Below are 9,501 nucleotides of genomic sequence, written 5' to 3' on the forward strand. Positions count from 1 at the left end.
TCACAACTTACAATTGTTGTAAAACTCTAACAATTGCTCTAACCGCACGATCACCGTCCTGGTTCTCCTGTCCTGTAGGATTACCCGCTACACAATTTGAATAGTGTACCGGGAGTTGCAACAACACAAAACCCGGTAAGCTTTTTACAGCCAGTATGAGTAAACAAGAAAGAACTGTTGATTTATTAGATTTCAAGACTACCACAAACCCACGTTACTTTCTCACTCTCATATATATATATAGACACTTATGAGTTACTCTCAATTTAGCTCATAAGATCACTCACTCTCATATATATATGTAGACACTTATGAGTTACTCTCAATTTAGCTCATAAGATCACTCACTCTCATATATACATATAGACACTTATGAGTTACTCTCAAATTCGCTCATAAGATTTCCCAACATTTGGTAGACAGACTCATATATATATATAGACCCTTATGAGTTACTCTCAATTTCCCTCATAAGGTTACCATATATATATTGACACTTATGAGTTACTCTCAATTTCACTCATAAGTTCACTCCACATTTGGCAGACAGACTAGAGCTCTAACTGAACGTAACCACTCGTCCGGCCACAGACGTGATTACGATTTAATACTATTAATAACCACCAGCCCGGTACGAGAGCGTGATTCACTAATAGATGCCATGGTCACCTCGTGACCTAGTGATCTCCACAGATCACAACAATTTATTGTTCCTCAACAATAAAACTCAACACCTCTCACAATATATTGTTTCTCAACAATAAACTCAATATCTCTCACAATATATTGTTTCTCAACAATAACTCAACACAACTCCAACAATACATATTATTTCACGTAATAATATATATACAGACATTCACACAGGAATGTCTAATACACCAACAATAGTTCATATGATTGCAAAATAAAGCAATTAAATATATTGGGTTCGTAATATGAACCACGTGAGGTTTACTCACCTCGATAATCCCGCTGCGTCTTCTAAACAGCTCAACAACGATTTTACGAATCGTCCGCCAAATCAATCCGCCAATCACCTAATCAAATGTGACTTGAATTTAGCTAACAATTCCAAAACATACTTAAACGACAATCCAACGGTCGGATTCTAACTTATATAAAAATCCGACGGACGGATTCTCACGAATCGCCTCCCGAATCACTGTTTTGCAATTATACGAAGATCCAACGGTCGGATCTTCGCCCATGACCACACAAGGTCATTGGGACAGTCATACGATCAACATATCAAAACTACAAGTCCATCAGACGGTCCGATCTTCACAGATCATTAATCGAACAATCGAAATCGTTCGAAATCGTAAAATTCATAACTAAATCATACGATATCCGAAAATTGCGTATAATATATCGAAATGATCGTATTGAAATATAGAATCTAAAAATGCACAGAAACTATATTTTTGACCCCCGGAGTTGGCCGGAAAGGGCCGCCGGAGTTAGTGGCAGAGCCGCCGCCGACCACCGCCAATGGTGTCGGGGCCGGGCTGTTCCTCTTCATCTCATCAAGCCCAACCACTTTCCTAACTAGCATGAAGTCTAAAAATGACCGGAAGTGGTCGAAAATTACCTCAAGAAGAAAGAGGCCGAAATCGCCCAAAATCGCTCAAATCTGAAATTCGTCTTCCTCGGGTTGAATCGAGATGTGAAACTTGGTGAGTTTATAGAGCATGGCAAGGCGAACAAAGCCCAGTTGGTCTCCCCTCCTACCTTTGCCGGAGTTGGCTGGAATTTGAAGAAATGCATGAAAAATGGTCTGACCTTCTTTGCTTCGATTCGTTGTCTATGGTGAATGATAGGATGCAAGACATATATGAATGGAAAGCTGGTTTCAAGGCGAAGAGATTGATATCAATTTCATGGCCATAGGTGGCCGGATGAAGTCGTGGCGACGCCGTGAAGCCAAGGCAGCGAGGAGGAGAAAAATCTGGAAATTTTCGGGTTTCCTTATTGAGAAATCTGATTTTTTGTATTTATAGAAAATTCTCAATTTTAAAATATTCATAACTTATTCATACGAACTCCAAATAATGCGTTCCACATGTCCACGAACTCGTATCGACGAGCTCTACAACTTTCATGAAGGAAGTTTTCCCAAATTTTGAACGTATAAAAAGTCAACTTTGTTGACCCCCTAAAAACGTTCGTTTTCGAAAATAAAATCGTTCGAACTAATTCCACAACTTTTCCAAGCTTCGTACTCGCTCCTACTATCGTGAAATCATTTCTAAAAAACCATGGAATTTAATTTGGATTTTTCGGGGTATTACAGTTTTGTATATATTGTGATGGAAAAAAAAAATTACTTGTTAATTGTTTATAATTCTCGAAACTTAGTTTAATTACTTAGGTTGTTTTTTTTTTTAAATACTTTATTGTTGTAAGTGTGTAAAATCGTATGAGTAGACAAGGGCCATTTTGTTAATATTTGTCTTAACCCTTCATTAGTACCTTGCTAAGGTCTCTTGAGGTTGAGGGCGACCCTTATTAGCACTTGGAGAACGGTCTAACACATAAGTTAATTTCCGAGCTGAGTAAGGGGCGCATACGGATGGTGTCTTAGATTGGGACCCTGGGTGATGGGTTCAATTGGATCTCAAAGATATTATAGAATGAGCCTAAACCACTATGTGAGAGTAGCTGATAGGGGCCTAAACCTCAATGAGGGAGTAGTCTCCGTAGTATCTCCAAAATGAGTCCTCCCTCTCGCTTACCTCTTAATCTGGTCATCTAACCTTCTGAAACAAAGGAAAAAGACTTATGTCTGGGCGACTATCCCTATATCGTATCTCACCAATAGTAGTGGTTTCTATTGGGCTCGACTTACAACTTGGAATCAATTGAGTTATTAAGTATGTTTATAATAAAATAAAATAAAATATATAAATAAAAACCTATACTTTTTACACTTGTAAAAATACTTTTCATGTTTTATACTCACGTGTGTCTTATGTACAATATACTTGCTAATTTTACTTGTAGTTTGTAATTCATAATTATACTTGTTTATAAACTTTGTATTTCTTTGTTAATTATAAATACTAATTTTTTTTTAACTTTTAATGTTGTTCAGGATTTCCATGAATGTCTGAGCTTTCTAAAATCCCTAGTGCACGAGAGATTGAAGGAAGACTTGCACATTTGCAGAATCCTCCACAACCTGAATTCAGAATACCTTCTCCTTTGCAATTCAAGCCATACACATTTAACGAGCAAGGGAAGAGGATCTTACAGTCTTCTGAGGAATCCACATCATCTACCCCAACTCCATCTCCACTATCACTTACGCCATCACCTTTGGTTTCGTCCAACTCACTCTCATCTCAGATCACACCACCTCTTTCACTTTCACCATCACCACCTCCAGAAGAAGAAGAAGACGAAGAAATGGGCTTAAATGCAAATCAATCCATTAGGGAACTGTCCTCATCAGTGGATCAAGGAGGACTCCCTACAAGCATTGTGTACCCTGCAGCTGCAGAAGGAAGAACTGCAAATTTTGAGCCTAAGAGTGGATTATTGCATAAGCTACCTATGTTCCATGGCCTAAGTATGGAGGACGCTAACAAGCATCTCCGAGAATTCCAGACTGTGTGTATAACCATGCAACCACAAGGAGCTGATGAGAATATCCTAAAGATGAAGGCCTTCCCTTTCTCCCTAGCTGACAGAGCCAAAGATTGGTTATATGAGCTTCCTCCTGGACATATCACATCATGGGAAGCCATGATGAAGGGTTTCCTAGAAAAATACTTCCCAGCATCAAAGATCATTACGCTCAGAAAGAAGATTAGTGGTATTGAGCAGACCCATGATGAGTCCTACGCTGCTTACTATAAGAGGTTCAAGTCCCTACTTGCACAATGTCCTCAACATCAAATGAAGGACGAGAACCTACTCACATGCTTCTATGAAGGACTCCTGCCTTTGGAACGACAAATGCTTGATGTTGCAGCTAGAGGAGCCTTTGTGGACAAATCACCTGCTGTTGGGAAGGAGTTGATTGCTAATCGTGCCCTAAATGCCCAACAGTATGAGGGTGTGGGACACACAACTCGTAGGGTAAATGAGGTAAGCATTAATTCTGCTATTGAGGATAAACTGAATAAACTTACCCTTCTTGTGAATCAGGTTGTGAGCACCAAAGGACCAGGTGCGATGCTAGCTTGTGGAGTGTGCTCTATGCAAGGGCACATGACTGACCAATGCCCCCAATTAATAGACAATAGAGGATGGGAATCCATAAATTCCATAGGAGGATACCAAGGGGGTCCCCAACGTCCAAGGTACGACCCTTATTCGAATACATACAACCCTGGATGGAGGGACCACCCCAACTTCAAGTGGACCAACAACGAGAACGTTCAGAATCCTCTTGGTGGAAACTTCCAACGTCCTCAAGGGCCAGCTTTTCCAAGGCCCTATCTACCTCCTCAACAAGCCTCAGGTAGTTCGAATTCTAATCATGATAAAATGTTTGAGGCACTAACCAGTTCTATGCAGACCTTGATCCAAGGACAACAGACCCATACGAAGGACATTGCAGACCTTAAGAAACAAATGGGCCAGGTTGTGGACTTTATGAGCAAGATTCATGAGACTGGAAAGCTCCCTAGTAACACAATACCCAACCCAAAAGGTAATGTGGAGAATACATCAGTTGTTACTACTAGGAATAGAAAAGTCTTTGTGGATCAACCTGAGCAATCCAAGGAAGCCCACGTGGACATTGAAGTTGAGGAAGAGCAAGAGCCCACCAAGTTGGGACTTGAGAAAGACCTTGCAACGTCTAGGGCAGAGGCAAGGACGTCCCCACTTTCTAAAGCAATTCCGGAGAATAAAGGTAACAACTCTAATTCTTCCAATTCAGTTATTGCTAACCCTTCTTCTTCTTGCATGCCCTTCCCACGCAGATTTGCCAAATCAAAGAAGGATGAGAGTGACCAAGCTATCTTGGAAACTTTCAAGAAGGTGCAAGTGAACCTACCTCTCCTGGAGGCCATCAAGCAAGTGCCCAAATACGCCAAGTTCCTAAAGGAGCTTTGCACCACAAGGAGGATAAACCGTGAGAAGGAAGTGGTAAAGGTAAGTGAGAACGTCTCTGCCCTCATTCAGAGAAAGTTGCCTCCCAAATGTAAGGATCCTGGAATCTTCACCATTCCCTGCACTATTGGTAACTCCAATTTTAAGAATGCCATGTTAGACCTAGGAGCATCTATTAATGTTATGCCCTATTCTGTGTATGAAACCCTAGGTCTAGGGGAGCTTAAATCTGACAATGTTATCATTCAGTTAGCTGATAGGTCCAATGCATACCCTATAGGTTTGTTGGAAGATGTGCTTGTGTAGGTTAACCATCTTATCTTTCCAGCTGACTTCTACGTGTTGGAAATGGAGGACTCTCCTGTGAGTTCGACACCATTACTTTTGGGCCGCCCTTTCTTAAGGACTGCTAGGACAAAGATAGACGTGTATGCTGGATCTCTCACCATGGAATTTGATGGTGATGTTATTGGTTTCAACATCTTTGAAGCCATGAGGTATCCTCTTGATGTTCATGATTGTTTTTCTATTGATATCTTGGATGATCTTGCGCAGAAAATGTTCGACATCATGAACGAGGAAACTTTAGTCACTACACTCGAGCAAGGAGTGGGCTACACCAAGACTGGCGTCACTATTCCAGAGGACAAGCTGAGGAACACTTGTGAGGACAAAATCATTGAAAACGTGTCCTTTCTTGAGGCATCACCCTTCGTAGGTAAGTCTACTCCACCCTTGTCTATTCAGTTATTTTGCTAATAAGACTTTACCTTCAGTGGTCCAGGCCCCAAAACTTGAGCTAAAACCTCTTCCAGACAACTTGAAATATGTCTACTTAGGGAACAAGGAGACTTTACCAGTGATTGTGTCCTCCGTACTTACGTCTTCACAATAGGATAGATTGGTGGAGATGCTTAAGCAACACAAGACCGCCATAGGATGGACATTGGAGGATATCAAGGGAATCAGTCCTACAACTTGTGTCCATAGGATACTTCTTGAGGAGGGGTCTAAACCCACTAGAGAGGCTCAACGTTGTCTTAACCCTCCAATGATGGAAGTTGTGAAGAAGGAGGTCATCAAACTCCTAGATTGTGGTGTGATCTACCCCATCTCAGATTCAAAATGGGTGTCCCCAGTTCAAGTTGTGCCCAAGAAGTCCGGAATGACTGTTGTAAAGAATGCTGAGAACGAGCTGGTGCCTCAGAGAACAGTTACAGGCCACAGAGTTTGTATTGACTACAGGAAGCTCAATGCCACCACAAGGAAAGACCACTTTCCCCTTCCATTCATTGACCAGATGCTTGAGCGACTAGCTGGACATGATTACTACTGCTTCTTGGATGGCTACTCAGGCTACAATCAGATTGCCATAGCCAATGAGGATCAAGAGAAGACGACGTTCACCTGCCCTTTTGGGACATTTGCCTACCGTCGCATGCCTTTTGGACTCTGCAACGCACCAGGTACCTTTCAGAGGTGTATGGTAAGTATTTTTTCAGTTTATATTGAGAAAATCATAGAGGTATTCATGGATGATTTTTCTGTTTTTGGACAAAGCTTTGATGATTGTCTTAATAATCTGGAATTAATTCTGAAACGTTGCATGGAAACTAACCTTGTGCTAAACTGGGAAAAATGTCATTTTATGGTTAGGCAAGGGATAGTTTTAGGACATATTGTCTCTTCTAGGGGTATAGAGGTTGACAAAGCTAAAGTAGACCTTATACGTTACTTACCCTCTCCCACTTCTGTGAGAGAGGTTCGCTCTTTCCTTGGTCATGCAGGGTTCTACAGGAGGTTTATCAAGGACTTTTCAAGGATTTCAAGACCTCTATGCTGCTTACTCCAGAAAGATGTGACATTTGACTTTGACAAGGAGTGCCAGGAAGCTTTTGACAAGCTTAAGGAGTTTTTGACGTCCGCCCCCATCATGTTACCTCCAGATTGGTCCTTGCCCTTTGAGCTGATGTGTGATGCCTCTGACTACGCAGTTGGAGCTGTTTTAGGGCAACGAAAGGACAAGAGACTCTATGCCATTTACTACGCCTCAAGAACTCTTAATGATGCACAATTGAATTATTCAACTACTGAAAAAGAGCTTCTTGCAGTTGTTTTTGCACTTGAGAAATTTCATTCTTACTTACTTGGTACTAAAGTAATTATTTATACTGATCATGCAGCTCTCAAGTACTTAATGTCCAAAAAGGAGGCAAAACCAAGGCTTATTAGATGGGTCCTACTCTTACAAGAATTCGATGTGGAGATCAAGGATAAGAAGGGTAGTGAGAACGTGGTAGCTGACCACTTGAGCCGTTTGGTGCACGCAGAAGACCCTCTCCCTCTGGTGGAGACATTTCCCGATGAGCAGCTCTTCGGACTTCACGTAAGTGAACCATGGTATGCAGATATTGTGAATTACATTGTTTCTAAAAAGATTCTTGATACCATGTCACGTGCTCAGAAGGATAGGCTTAAGAAAACTGTTAAATAATATGTTTGGGATGAACCTTATCTGTGGAAATATTGCTCTGATCAATTGATTAGAAGGTGCATACTCGAACATGAACATAATGCCATACTTTCTTTTTGCCATTCTAAAGCATGTAGGGGTCACTTTGGGTCAAAGAAAATTGCATTTAAAGTATTGGAATCTGGGTTCTATTGGCCAACGATATTTAGGGATGCATATGCCTATTGTTTAACTTGTGATAGATGCCAGAGAACCGGAAATCTAGGTCCTAGAGATCAAATGTCATTGTCTAATATCATAACTGTTGAAATATTTGATGTCTGGGGAATAGATTTCATGGGTCCTTTTCCTTCATCTTTTGGATTCCTCTATATCTTACTTGCTGTGGACTATGTTTCGAAGTGGGTGGAAGGAAAGGCCACCCGCACTAATGACTCTAAGGTTGTTGCAGATTTTATCAAGTCTAACATCTTTAGCAGATTCGGAATGCCTAGAGTCCTTATTAGTGATGGTGGATCCCACTTCTGCAATCGGATGATTGAAGCTTTGCTGAGAAAATATGATGTTACACATAAGGTTTCTACACCTTATCACCCCCAGACAAGTGGGCAGGTTGAAGTCTCTAATCGTGAGATCAAGAGGATATTAGAGAAAACTGTGAACCCCAATAGGAAGGATTGGTCCCTACGTTTGGAGGATGCTCTGTGGGCCTATAGGACTGCATACAAGACTCCCATTGGAATGTCACCCTACAGGATAGTGTATGGCAAGCCTTGCCATTTGCCTGTGGAGTTAGAGCACAAAGCTTGGTGGGCCGTGAAGCAGTTTAACATGGACCTTGATGCAGCTGGGCTTCATAGGAAGTTGCAATTGCAAGAGTTGGAGGAGATAAGGAACGATGCATTCGAAAATGCAAGGATATACAAAGAGAAGACAGAGGCCTTCCATGATAACATGATTCGTGGAAAGACTTTTGTTGTGGGCCAGAAAGTTCTTCTATTCCATTCTCGTCTCAAACTCTTCCCAGGTAAGCTTCGTTCTCGTTGGATTGGGCCTTTCATTATTACTAATGTGTTCTCTCACGGAGCTGTGCAAATAAAGAGTGAACAGACTGGCAACGAGTTCAAAGTGAATGGCCACCGCCTGAAGCCATATTATGAAACGTTTGTGGAGCATGACGTGGAGGCTGTACCCCTCAAAAGTGCCCCACAACCGGAGGATTGAAAGGAAGTACCGTCTAGGCTGAGAAGACGTTAAAATCAAGCGCTATTTGGGAGGCAACCCAATCCAATCAGATTTGCTTTCTTTATCCTTATCTTTTATTTTTCGATTTTGCTTATTTGTTTTAGGATTTGTTTTCGTAAATGTCTTCTATCTATGCTTACTTATTTCATTGCATGCTTTTAATTGATTACATTAAGGACAATGCAATATTTAAGTGTGGGGGAAGGGATTTATATTCTTGTCTTTTTTTTTTTTTAGTCCTATTAGGGATTTATAATTTTGTCTTTTATTTTGAGTCCTATTTATTAAGTTAAAAAAAAATAATAATAATAAATATAATAATAAAAAATAACACTAAACTAAGCCACATCAATTTTTGGCCACATCAGCAGCTCCGGAAGAGTTGAGGCTGAGCTCAAGGGAAATGCGAGAGCCACCGCCATAGCCGCCACCTCCATCGGAAGTAGTCTTCATGTTGCCCAATATGTCTTCACCGTGCATGGGGAACAGTGGAAGGGTTTTAATCTCCTGGTGTTCTTCTCCTCATTGTTCCATGAAGGATGAGGAGAAATATGGGTGAACACTGCAGCCGACCCCTAACCCAAAATTGAGATTAATGGATCCACCAGCAAGCCCTGATCTTTGCATGGGCACAGGAACATCCGAAGTGGACCTCTTCTTCTTTTTGTCCAGAGCTTTGTGGTTCTGGAACCAATAAAAGACATTCTTGGCCTCGA

General features: G+C 41.2%; 1 long non-coding RNA gene across 1 annotated transcript; it reads right to left on the minus strand.

The window, feature by feature from the left end:
- LOC133735140 (uncharacterized) lies at window positions 1-2,231 on the minus strand. Its single transcript, XR_009858774.1, has 3 exons — window positions 1,595-2,231; window positions 963-1,040; window positions 1-87 (listed from the first exon to the last, which is right to left on the minus strand). It is a non-coding gene; the product is annotated as an uncharacterized LOC133735140 (long non-coding RNA).
- Window positions 2,232-9,501: the final 7,270 nt, after the last annotated feature.

The sequence above is a fragment of the Rosa rugosa genome, chromosome 3, assembly GCF_958449725.1.
Source record: "Rosa rugosa chromosome 3, drRosRugo1.1, whole genome shotgun sequence".
NCBI classification, from domain to species: domain Eukaryota; kingdom Viridiplantae; phylum Streptophyta; class Magnoliopsida; order Rosales; family Rosaceae; genus Rosa; species Rosa rugosa.